Source organism: Sapajus apella, unplaced genomic scaffold, assembly GCF_009761245.1.
Source record: "Sapajus apella isolate SASKATOON/1434 unplaced genomic scaffold, GSC_monkey_1.0 scaffold38, whole genome shotgun sequence".
Taxonomy (NCBI): domain Eukaryota; kingdom Metazoa; phylum Chordata; class Mammalia; order Primates; family Cebidae; genus Sapajus; species Sapajus apella.
In genome coordinates, this window is record NW_022436978.1 from 17,226,898 (window position 1) to 17,239,891 (window position 12,994).

Below are 12,994 nucleotides of genomic sequence, written 5' to 3' on the forward strand. Positions count from 1 at the left end.
CTGGGTTCAAGTGATTCTCATGACTCAACCTCTGGAGTAGCTGGGACTACAGGTGCATGCTAGCATGCTGGGCGAATTTTTGTATTTTTGTTTATTTATTTATTTTGAGACAGAATTTCACTCTGTTGCCCAGGCTGAAGTGCAGTGATGCTTGCGTGATCTCAGCTCACTGCAATCTCTGCCTCCCGGTTCCAGTGATTCTGCCTCGGCCTCCCAAGTAGCTGAGAATACAGGCGCCCACCACCGCGCCTGGCTAATTTTTGTTTTTTTAGTAGAGACAGGGTTTCATCATGTTACCCATGCTGGTCTCGAACTCCTGACTTCAAGTGATCTACCTGCCTCAGCCTCACAAAGTTCTGGGATTACAAAGGTCCAGGCAGTGGCCACCTTTCCATAGGTGTGAACTAACATGCCCAGCCCAGTTTGTGTTTCTTAAGAACAAGGACCCACACTTACATAAAATGGAGATTTAACTGTGAAACAATACTGCTATGTAAACTACATTTACTATTACTAATTGTTGCAATTTTACTAATTGCAATTTTGAAACCAATTTTAAGAACCAATTTTACTAATTGTTGCAAATATTCTTTATAGATACTCCCCTCTCCAATCCAATCCAGGATCACAGATTGCATTTAGTCCATAGTTCGCTTTAGTCTTTTGTTTGTTTGTTTTTTGAGAGTTTCACTCATCATCCAGACTGGAGAGCAATGGCACAATCTCAGCTCATTGCAAAGTCTACCTCCTGGGTTCAAGTGATTCTCCTGCCTCAGCCTCCCAAGTAGCTGGGATTACAGGCACTGCCACCATGCCCAGCTAATTTTTGTATTTTTAGTAGAGACGGGATTTCACTATGTTGGCCACCAGACTGGTCTCAAACTCCTGACCTTAGGTGATCCACCCAATTTAGACTCCCAAAGTGTTGGGATTACAGGTGTAAACCACCGTGCCCAGCGGGGTTTTTTTTTTTTTGAGACGAAGTCTAGCTTTGTTGCCCAGGCTGAAGTACAGTGGCATGATCTCAGCTCACTGAAACCTCTGCCTCCCAGGTTCAAGCGATTCTTCTGCCTCAGCCTCCCGAGTAGCTGGGATTACAGGTGCCTGCCACCATGCCTGGCTAATTTTTGTATTTTTAGTAGAGATGGGGCTTTACCATGTTGGCCAGGCTGGTCTCAAACTCCTGACCTCAAGTGATCTGCCTGCCTCAGCCTCCCCAAGTGTTGAGATTACAGGTGTGAGCCACCACTCCCAGGGTTTAAGAGTCTTCTATGGGGAGTAGTTTCTCCTTTCTGTCATTTGTGATACTGACACATTTGAGTACTGGCCAGTTGTTTTGTAGAATGTCCCTCAGTTTGAGTTTGTCTGTTGTTTCCTCATAATCAATTCAGGTTATGTACTTTTCGTAGGTACACCAAATAAGTGACATTGCATTCTCACTATATCTCATTGGAAGGATGTACATGTCAGTTACTGTGACCGGTGATGTTAACTTGGATCATTTGAATAAGGTGGTGTGCTGTGGTTCTCCAGAAGAAACAGAACCAACAGAGAAAGTGAGAGAACACATGTATAAAATAAGGACTTGGCTCGTGTGCTTGTGAAGGCAAGTCCAGACCTGCAGTGCAGGCCGGCAGGCTAAAGACCCAGGAGACCTGATGGTGCAGATGAAATCACAGGCAGCCTGCCGGAGAATTTCCTCTTTCTCGTGGAGGTCCATCTTTTTGTTCTGTTCAGGCCTTCAAATGATTGGATGAGGAACATTGTGAAGGTTAACTCTGGGTCTTAGCTTGACTAAATGAAGGAAGACCTATTCAGAAGCTGGAGCTGGGTGCAGTGGCTCACGCCTATAATCCCAGCACTTTGGGAGGCCGAGGTGGGTGGATCACCTGAGATCAGGAGTTTGAGACCAGATTGGCGGACATGGTGAAAGCTCATCTCTACTAAAATTATGAAAATTAGCCAGGCATGGTGGTAGGAGGCTGAGGCAAGCGAATTGCTTGAACTTGGGCGGCAGAAGTTGCAGTGAGCTGAGATTGCACCACTGCACTGTAGCCTGGGCAACCAAGTGAGACTCCATTTCAAAAAAATAAAGCCTGACTATAATCTGAAAAAAAACAAGACTAGAGAAGTGGTAAAGTATTCCTTCTGGGTGCATCTGTGAGGATGTTTCTAGAAGACTGGCATGTAAGTCAGTGGATTGAGTGGGGAAAGATCTGCCCTCAATGTGAGAGGGCACCATCCAATCTGCTGGTGGCCCAGACAGAAGAAAAAAAGGAGAGAAAAGAATTTCCTCTGTCTCCCTCTCCTAGAGCTGGGACGCTTCTTTTCCTGCCCTTGGACATCAGAACTCCAGGCTCTCTGGCCTTGGGATCTACACCAGAGGCCTCCCAGGTTCTCAGGTTTTCGGTGGCCTCAAACTGAAAGTTTCACCATTGGCTTTCCTGGCTCTGAGGCCTTCAGACTTGGACTTGGACGGCCAAGGGTCTCCAGCTTGCAGCTCTCTAGCCGAGATCGCACCACTGCACTCTAGTCTGGGTGACTGAGTGAGACTCCGTCTCAAAAAAAAAAAAAAAAAAAAAAAGAAAGCAGCCTGTAATAAATCAAAAAAAAAAAAAAAAAGACTAGAGAAGTGGTAAAGCATTCCTTCTGGGTGCATCTGTGAGGGTGCAGAGGGCCGGCTGCGGGATTTCTCTGCCTCCATTGTCATGTGAGCTAATTCCCCTAATGAATCCATTCTCATCCATCTATCTATCTGTCCATCCATCCCTCCATCAACTATCTATCTTCTATTGGTTCTGTCTTTCTGGAGAATCATGACTCATACACCCACCCACATCCTGGAGGGCAATGTGCTTACTCAAAATTCACCAATTTCAGTGTGAATCTCATTCAAAAACACTCCAAGTTGACACATAAAATTAACCATCGCAGGCGTTGCTTGCCAGATTTCTCCACTATAATGCTACTATTTTTCTTTTTATAATTAAACAAGTACATTTATGGGGAGACAATTTGATTCTATGTAACTATTCCAGTCTTCATCAAAATTTTACCCGCCAGTTTTTGCATCCACTAATGACCTAAATAATATTTGGCATCAGTTTTATTGAGGCATAATTTACATACAGTAAAATGCACTTTATTGTTGTAAAATATATACAACAGGAAAAAATTTGCCATTAGTGGTATTTAGCACATTCATAATATTTATTTATTATTTATTTATTTATTTATTTAGATGTAGCCTTGCTCTGTCACCCAGCCTGGAGTACAATGGCGCAATCTCAGCTCACTGCAACCTCTGCCTCCTGGGTTCAAGTGAGTCTCTTGCCTCAGCCTCCTGATAGCTGGGACCACAGGTGTGCACCACCACACCTGGCTAATTTTGTATTTTTGGTAGAGATGGGGTTTCACCATGTTGGCCAGGCTGGTCTCAAACTCCTAACCACAGGTGATCTGCCCACCTCATCCTCCCAAAGTGCTGGGATTACAGGCGTGAGCCACCACGCCCAGCCCCACATTTACTACATTGTGCAATCATTCACCACTGTCTATCCAGCTCCAGAACATTTTCATCACCCCGAAAGGAAGCTCGTATCCGTGAGGTAGTCACTCCCTATTTCCCCTCTTCCCAGTCCCTAAAATCCAGTAATATGGCTATCTCCGTGGCTTTGCCTACACTGGATATTTCATATAAATGGAATTCTATAATATATGGCTTTTTGTGTCTGGCTTCATTCAGTATAATGTTTTCAGCATGTATCCACATTGTAATACGAATCTGTTTATTCCTTTTTATGGCTAAATAATATTCCATTGTATGGATATTCCACATTTTATTTATCCATCTATCTGTAAGTAGATATTTAGATTGTTTCCACCTTTTGGCTATTGTGAATAATCCTGTGAATACTGATGTGTTTTTATTTGAACAACTATTTTCATTTTTTTCGGGTGTACACCCAGGAATGGAATTGCTAGGTCAGAGGATAATTCTGTGTTTAACTTATTGGAGTTTTCCACACCAATTGGATAATTTTACATTTCCATCAGCAATGTGTAAGGGTTTCCATTTCCCCACAGCCTCACTAACACAAATCCAACCCTCAGTTTATTTGTTTATTTATTTATTTTTATTTTTGAGACAGAGTTTTGGCTTTTTTTGACCAGGCTGGAGTGCAGTGGTGCAATCTGTACTCACTGCAACCTCTGCCTCCCGGGTTCAAGTGATTCTTCTGCTTCAGCCTCCCAAGTAGCTTGGATTACAGGCTCCCATCACCACATCTGGCTAGTTTTGTATTTTTAGTAGAGATGGGGTTTCACCATGTTGTCCAGGCTGGTCTCAAACTCCTGACCTCAGGTAATCCACCTGCCTCAGCCTCCCACTGTGCCCGGTCAAAGCCTCAGTTTATCGTTTTTCTTTCATAGAGCATACTTTTGTTACCATGTCTAATAGCTTTTCACTAAGCCCTACATCCCAGAGATTTTCTTCTAGTTAGCTTATAAAATTTGTATAGTTTTACACTTAAATCTTTGACCCATTTGAAATAACTTTTGCATAAGGTATGAGGTTTAGGTCAAGTTTTGTTTTGTTTTTGTTTTTTGTTTGTTTGTTTGTTTTGAGGTTCTGAGTGTTGAAAGGTCAAGTTTTTGTTCGTTTTACCTGTGGATATCCAGTAGACAACGCCAGGCCGGGTGGCTCACACCTGTGATTTCAGCACTTTGAGAGGCTGAGGCAGAAGGATCACTTGAGCCGGGAGCTTGAGGCCAGCCTGGGCAACAGGGTGAAACCCTGTCTCTACAAAAAATACAAAAGTTCACTGGGCATGGTGGTGTGCACCTATAATCCCAGCTACTTGGGAGGCTGAGGTGGGAGAATTGCTGAGGTGGGAGGTCGAGGCTGCAGTGAGCCATGTTAGCGCCACTGCGCTCCAGCCTGGGCAACAGAGCGATCCCCGTCTTAAACAGCAGCAGCAGCAGCAAAAAGACAAATCCTTTCCTCCATTGAATTGCTTTTGCACATTTGTCAGAAATTTAAAAATAGAAAGAATAACAGCTGGGCCCGGTGGCTCACACCTATAATCCCAGCACTTTGGGAGGCCGAGGTGGTTGGATCACCTGAGGTTGGGAGTTTGAGACCAGCCTGACCAAAATGGAGAAACCCTGTCTCTACAAAAAATACACAATTAGCCAGAGTGACGGCGCATGCTTGTAATCCCAGCTACTCGGGAGGCTGAGGCAGGAGAATCGCTTGAACCCAGGAGGTGGAGGTTGCCGTGAGCCAAGACCGAGACATTGCACTCCAGCTTGGGCAACAGAAGCAAAAATCCATCTAGAAAAAAAAAAAAGAATTAATAATACCTACTATTTGATGGCATAATAGGGTGACTATAGACAACAATAACTTCACTGTATATTTTTAAATTAAGAATGTAATTGGACTGTGTGTAACTCAAAGGAGAAAAGCTGGGGGATGCCTGTATCAAAACATCTCATGCCCCATAATATGTATACCTACTATTTACCCACAAAAATTTAGAAAGGGACATTAGTGAGCTGGCCATGCACGGTGGCTCATGCCTGTAATCCCGGCACTTTGGGAGGCTGAGGTGGGTGGGTTACTTGAGGCCAGGAATTTGAGACCAGCCTGGGCCACATGGTGAAACCCTGTCTCTACAAAAAATACGAAAATTAGCTGTATGTGGTGGTGCACACCTGCGGTTCCAGCTACTCAGGAGGCTGAAGTGGGAGGATTGCTTGAGCCTGGGAAGTTGAGGCTGCAGTGAGCCATGATCATGCCACTGCACTGCAGCTTGGGTGACAGAGTGAGACCCTGCCTCAAAAAAAAAAAAAAATAGCAAAGCAAATAAGATGAAGGATGAGTTTTCAGGCCCAAGGGCCTGTGTGTGCAGAAGCCGTGAGTTGAGAGAAAGCTTGGAGCCTAACAGATGAAGGAAAGCGAGTGGAGAGTGAGGCCAGACAGCCCGGAGAGGCGGGAGGTGCTGGGTTACGCAGCGCGTTAGAGCCCTGATAAGGATCTTCAAATCTGCGTGAAACTAGTGGAGAGTTACTGTTGTTTTTTTGAGACAGAGTCTCACTCTGTCACGCAGGCTGGTGCAATCACAGCACATGCAACCTCAAACTCCTGGGTTCAAGTGATCCTCCTGCCTCAGCCTCCCGAGTAGCTGGGACTACGGGCCTACAGACATGCACCTGTGTGTGAATATATATATGTGTGTGTATGTGTGTGTGTGTCTGGGTATGCATATATATATATATATTTTTTTTTTGAGACAGAGTCTTGCTCTGTTGCCAGGCTAGAGTGCAGTGGCATGATCTCCGCTTGCTGTAGCCTCAACCTCCAGGGCTCAAGACATCCTCCTGCCTCAGCCTCCTGAGTAGCTGGGACTACAGGTGTGCACCACCATGCCCAGCTGACTTTCTTGTTTTTTTTTTTTTTTTTTGTGATGTGGTTTCACCATGTTGCCCTGGCTGGTCTCAAACTCCAGGGCTCAAGTGATCTACAAACCTCAGCCTCCCAAAGTGCTGGGACTACAGGCATGAGCCACTGCACCTGGCCATATTTATATTTTTAAATTGTAAAATATACATAACATAAAATTTACTATTCTCACCATTTTTAAGTACACACTTCCGTGACACTAAGTACATTCACATTATTGTGCTTTGTTTTTTTAATATTGTAAAATTAGTTCACATTCCAGATATAAAGTCTTAATGGATATTCAGTGCAAAGTAAAAAGTACCCCCCTTTCCCTTCTCTGTCCCCCTTCTAGAAGTAATCAGCATTATGAGTATCTTACAGACCCTTCCACAATACAGCAAGGAAGCTATCTTACAGAAATGAACACACTGTTGTGTAAGGGAATATAGTCACGGATACAAACCTGTCTTAAGGGGCCAAAAAAGAGGAAAACAACCTGAATGTTCACGGAAGAGAGAACCATTGAATAAACGATGGTGCATCCATAACCAGGAAACACTGTGCAGTTTCGTGCTGCTGTTACAAAGAATGGGTTCTATTTGTGTATACTGATAAAAGAAAAAAAGCTGGGTGCTGATTGTTACAGTATGATTCCATTTTTATAAAAACAAATAATTGCCAAAGTCTTCTAGATCACTTTGATCACTTTTATGATCTGTTTTATAAAAGCAAATAATTATCACTACCTCTGATATCAGGATAGTCCAAAAGTCCTACCAGCAGAGGATCTGATGAGAACAGAAGGGGACTGAATCACCTTGGCACCACTCTGCCATGTCCTCTTTCCAGAACCCCAGGGTCAGGAAATTACCTTCTCCCCGCCTGCTTCTCTCCGTGAGTTTAAAGGGCTTAAATGCCTTGGTGGGTGGCAGCAAATGGGAGTGATTAGTCGTGTGGTGTGCTGCTCTCTGCCTTAGGGTTCTTTCCTGGAACTCACCAGGACTACCGCACACTGGGTGACACAGCCTCCAGCGCTTTTCCAACACCCACTACCAGATGGGATGGCTGAGGCCGTCCCCCGCCAGGGGAATATGTGCTCCCAGGCCAAAATCATCAGACGCCCAGGGAGTCCAGGTGGAGGACAGCAAACTGAACAATGCGAACATTCTTTTTTTTTTTAGACGGAGTCTTGCTCTGTTGCTAGGCTGAAGTGCAGTGGTGCGATCTTGGCTCACTGCCATCTCCACCTCCTGGTTCCAGCTATTCTCCTCCCTCAGCCTCTGAGTAGCAGGGATTACAGGCGTGTGCCACCACACCCAGCTAATTTTTGTATTTTTGGTGGAGACCGGGTTTCACCATGTTGGCCTCAATCTCCTGACCTCGTGATCTGCCCCTCTCTGCCTCCCAAAGTGTTGGGATTACAGGCGTGAGCCACCGCGCCTGGCCACAAAGTGAACATTCTAAAGTAGAAGCATTAGTCAGGTGCGGTGGCTCACACCTGTAATCCCAGCACTTTGGGAGGCCGAGGTGGGTGGATCACCTGAGGTCAGGAGTTCGAGACCAGCCTGGCTAACATGGCGAAACCCCATCTCTACTAAAATACAAAAATTATCCAGGCGTGGTGGCAGGCACCTGTAGTCCCAGCTATCGGGAGGCTGAGGCAGGAAAGTTGCTCGAACCCGGGAGGCAGAGGTTGCAGTGAGCTGAGATCACACCATTGCACTCCAGCCTGGGCAAAAGAGTGAGACTCCATCTCAAAATAATAATTTTGGGGACAATACTCATTGGGTAGCAAAGTCTGAACCAACAAGGGGCTATTTATCTAATACTAGTAGTTACCCCATGCAGGAGAATATTCGTAAGTTTTGCTTCAGAAGTACAACTGTGTCTGATTACAGAGTACTGTTCCAGACCCCAATGGGGGTGTGGCCAAATGTGCAGTACTGCGTTGGACAGTGGTTCCCAGCTAGTCAGCACCGGAGACCAGTTTCGTGGAAGACAGTTTTTCCCGGATGCAGCAGATTGTTTCAGGTTGAAACTGCTCCACCTCAGATCACCAGGCATTAGATCCTCATAAGCAGCGGGCAACCCAGATCCCTCACGTACACGTTCACAGTAGGGTTTGCGCTCCCATGAGAATCGAACGCAGGGCTGATCTGAGATCAGGTGATAATGCTCTCTGGCCCGTGGCTCACCTCCTGCTGTGTGGCCAGTTCCTGACTGGGCACTGACCCGTACCGGTATGCAGCCCAGGGGCTGGGGACTTCTGCATTAAAGTATTATTGTATTAACTTTCCAAAATTTGAAATATTCTGAATTCTGAAAAATATGTGTCCCCATGGATTTGCTATTTTTCTTTTTTCTTCTTTTTTTTTTTTTTTCTGAGACAGAGTCTGTCACCAGGCTGGAGTGCAATGGCGTCATCTTGGCTCACTGCAACCTCCGCCTCCTGGGCTCAGGCAATTCTCCTCCCTCAGCTTCCCGAGTAGCTGGGATTACAGGCACACACCACCATGCCCAGCTAATTTTTGTTTTTTAGTAGAGACAGTATTTCACCATGTTGGCCAGGCTGATCTCCAACTCCTGACCTCAGGCAATCCACCCACCTTGGCCTCCCAAAGTGCGGGGATTACAGGCATGAGCCACAAGGCCTGGCCCCATGGATTTCAATAAATGATTGTGGACATCTTAGGTATAAAAACTACAGTTAAGGCTTAGTGTGGTTGCTCAAGCCTGTACTCTCAGCACTTTGGGAGGCCAAGGTGGGCAGATCACTTGAGGTCAGGAGTTTGAGACCACCCTGGCCAACATGGTGAAACCCCCACATCTACTAAAAATACAAAAATTAGCTGGTCATGGTGGCATGTGCCTGTAATCCCAGCTACTCGGGAGGCTGAGGCAGGAGAATTGCTTGAACCTGGGAGGTAGAGGTTGCAGTGAGCCGAGATCACGCCACTGCACTCCAGCCTGGGCAACAGAGTGAGACTCTGTCTCAAAAAAAAAAGAGAAAAGTAAGAATGAAAAACATAGGCCAGATGCAACGGCTCACACTTGTCATCTCAGCACTTTGGGAGATTGAGACTAGCGTGGGGAACATAGCGAGACCCCTGTCTGTAAGAAATAAAAAAACAAAAATGTGCTGGGTGTGGTGGTGCACGCCTATAGTCTTAGCTACTCAGGGAGGCTGAGGTGGGAGGGTGACTTGGGCGCAGGAGTTTGAAACCCCATCTCTACTAAAAATACAAAAATTAGCTGGGTGTGGTGGCACGTGACTGTAATCCCAGCTACTCAGGAGGCTGAGGCAGGAGGATTGCTTAAACCTGGGAGGCGGAGATTGTAGTGAGCCGAGATTGTGCCACTGCACTCCAGCCTGGGTGACAGATCAAGACTCCGTCTCAGAAATAAAAGGAAAAAATATATATATAATAAGTTTAGATATATTACTTTACTTTATAAACATTTATATCATGCTGACTATGGTGCCAAGCACAGTTCTAGGTACTTTACACATAGTAGCTGTTTTAAGCCTTCTGACAACTCTAAAAGGTAGATACTATTGTTATTATTTCCGTTTATTAAAGGATCTGAGGCACAGGGAATAAAACTTGCCTGAGCTCATACTGTTGCTAAGGTAGAGCAGGATGGAAAGCATGCAGGCTGACTCCAAAGCGCATGCTCTCAACTCCTATGTTCTGCTGGATTGCACAAGCAGGGAATACGCTTTTCATGTACGTGCAGAAGATTTACAAAAATAAGCCACGATTGTGTCACAAAGAAAGATCAAAATTCATTCTACCATTAGATCTAGATCAATATCTCATAGACTATGTTCCCTAACCATTATGCATTACGACTACAAATTCATAACAAAAAGGATACTTTAAAAATACCGTAAAATAACCACTACACACCTTTTAGAATGGCTGAAATCCAGAAAACTGACAATACCAATTGCTGAAAAGGTGAAGACGCAGGAGTGCTCCTTCACTGCTGGTGGGAATGTAAAATGATACAGCCACTTTGGAAGATAATTTGACAGCTTCTTACAAAGCCAAACATAGTTTTCCACACAATTCGGCAATCACACTCTTAGGTATTTACCCAGCTGATGAGAAAACTTGCATTCACACGAACACTAGCAAACACACACAAATATTTATGGCACTTTTATTGAAAGTTGCTGGGGGCCGGGCGCGGTGGCTCAAGCCTGTAATCCCAGCACTTTGGGAGGCCGAGGCGGGTGGATCACAAGGTCAAGAGATCGCGACCATCCTGGTCAACATGGTGAAACCCCGTCTCTACTAAAAATACAAAAAATCAGCTGGGCATGGTGGCACGTGCCTGTAATCCCAGCTACTCAGGAGGCTGAGGCAGGAGAATTGCCTGAACCCAGGAGGCGGAGACTGCGGTGAGCCGAGATCGTGCCATTGCACTCCAGCCTGGGTAACGAGAGCGAAACTCCGTCTCAAAAAAAAAAAAAAAAAAAAGAAAGTTGCTGAAAAGTATAAGCAACCAAGATATCCTTCATTTGGTGAATGGATAAACAAACTGTGACACATCCCCACAATAAAATACTGTTCAGCAATAAAAAGCAATGTGCTATCAGGCCACACAAATGCCTAGATGAATTTTCAATGCACCGTGCTAAGCAAAAGAAGTCTGTGTGGAAAGGCTACAGAATGTATGATTTCATTTACATGACATTCTGGAATAGGCAAAACTATAGAAATAGTAAACAGATTAGTGGTTGCCAGGGTTTGGGAGGGAGGCTGCAGTGAGGTTAAATGAGGAATCACAGGAGACTGGGGACGACTGAAGCTATTCTGTGTGATCTGTCCTTGTAGACACACTGCACTACAGGTATGTCAAAACCCAGAAGTCCTCACAGCACAAAGAGTGAAGCATCATATCTGCAAATGTTAAAAAATAATTTAGGAGATTGGGAGACCCTAGGATGGAGTGGAGAATGTAGCAAAAGAATCTACCTGTATGAGAAACGTATGAAATAACTTCACGGAAGAGTGTTGGGGAGAATGGCGCTGACGTAAGTTGCTTTGGAAATTGTAGAATCTGTCAGACTAAAGGGAAAGGGGACTATACACAGGACTGTACTCTTGTTGATAAATCTGTTTCCTTGGGGAAATAGGTAACAATGTTGAGATCACTCCATGTGTATCCTGGATTTGAGCAATTAAGTTCCAGTGTTGCAAGGTGGGAGGTAGGTTTTGTTTTGTTTTGTTGAGACGGAGTCTTGCTCTGTCGCCCAGGCTGGAGTGCAGTGGTGCAATCTTGGCTCGCTGCAACCTCCACCTCCTGGGTTCAAGTGATTCTCCTGCCTCAGCCTCCCAAATAGCTGGGATGACAGGCGCCTGCCACCACGCCCGGCTAATTTTTTGTATTTTTAGTAGAGACGGGGTTTCACCATGTTGGCCAAACTGGTTTCGAACTGCTGACCTCAAGTGATCTGCTTGCCTTGGCCTCCCAAAGTGCTGGGATGACAGGGTGAGCCATTGTGCCCAGCAGGAGGCAGGCTTTTGCTGTTATGAGAGCATATAGGTGAGCAAGGGGTCAGGCCAGAATGATCTGTGTAGTAATGGAGTGAAGCTGGAGCCATCAGTATGAATTCATGTGTAGCTTATTATAGATACAGATAGCGTCATACAACAATATATATAGATGTTTATATACACAACACCATAATTATTTATAAGTGATGTACTTCAAAACACCAGTAGAGTCAAGAAGTTGTTGTAACTAGTAAAAGAATTCACCAAGATAGCCAGATAGACGATCAATCTACAAAAATCAATAGCATATCTGTTTTGGGTTTTGTTTTGTTTTGTTTTTTTTAGTTAGAGTCTTGCTCTGTTGCCCAGGCTGGAGTGCAGCGGTGCGATCTTGACTCACTGCAACCTCTGCCTCCTGGGTTCAAGCAATTCTCTTGCCTGAGTCTCCCAAGTAGCTGGGATTATAGGAGTCTGCCACCAAACCTGGCTAATTTTTGTATTGTTAGCAGAGACGGAGTTTCACCATGTCAGGCTGGTCTTGAACACCTGACCTCAATGAATCCACCCACCTTGGCCTTCCAAAGTGCTGTGATTACAGGTATGAGCCATTGCACCTGGCCTCAATAGCCTGTCTCTATACCAGGTGAAACCAGCTAGAAAATGGCACTAGAAGATGCCAGTCACAATAATGACAAACTCTACGGTATCTAGGAACTTAATTAGCAATATATAAGACCTCTATATCCAGGCGTGGTGGCTCACGTTTGTAATCCCAGCACTTTGGGAGGCCAAGGCAGGTAAATCACCTGAGGTCAGAAGTTTGAGATCAGCCTGATCAATATGATGAAACGCTGCCTCTACCAAACTAAAAAGTATGAAAATTAGCCAGGTATGGTGGCAGCGCCTATAATCCCAGCTACTTGGGAGGCTGAGACATGAGAATTGCGTGAATCTGGGAGGTGGAGATTGCAGTGAGCCGAGATCGCACCACCGCACTCCAGCCTGGGTAACAAGAGCGAGACTCCATCTCAAAAAAAAA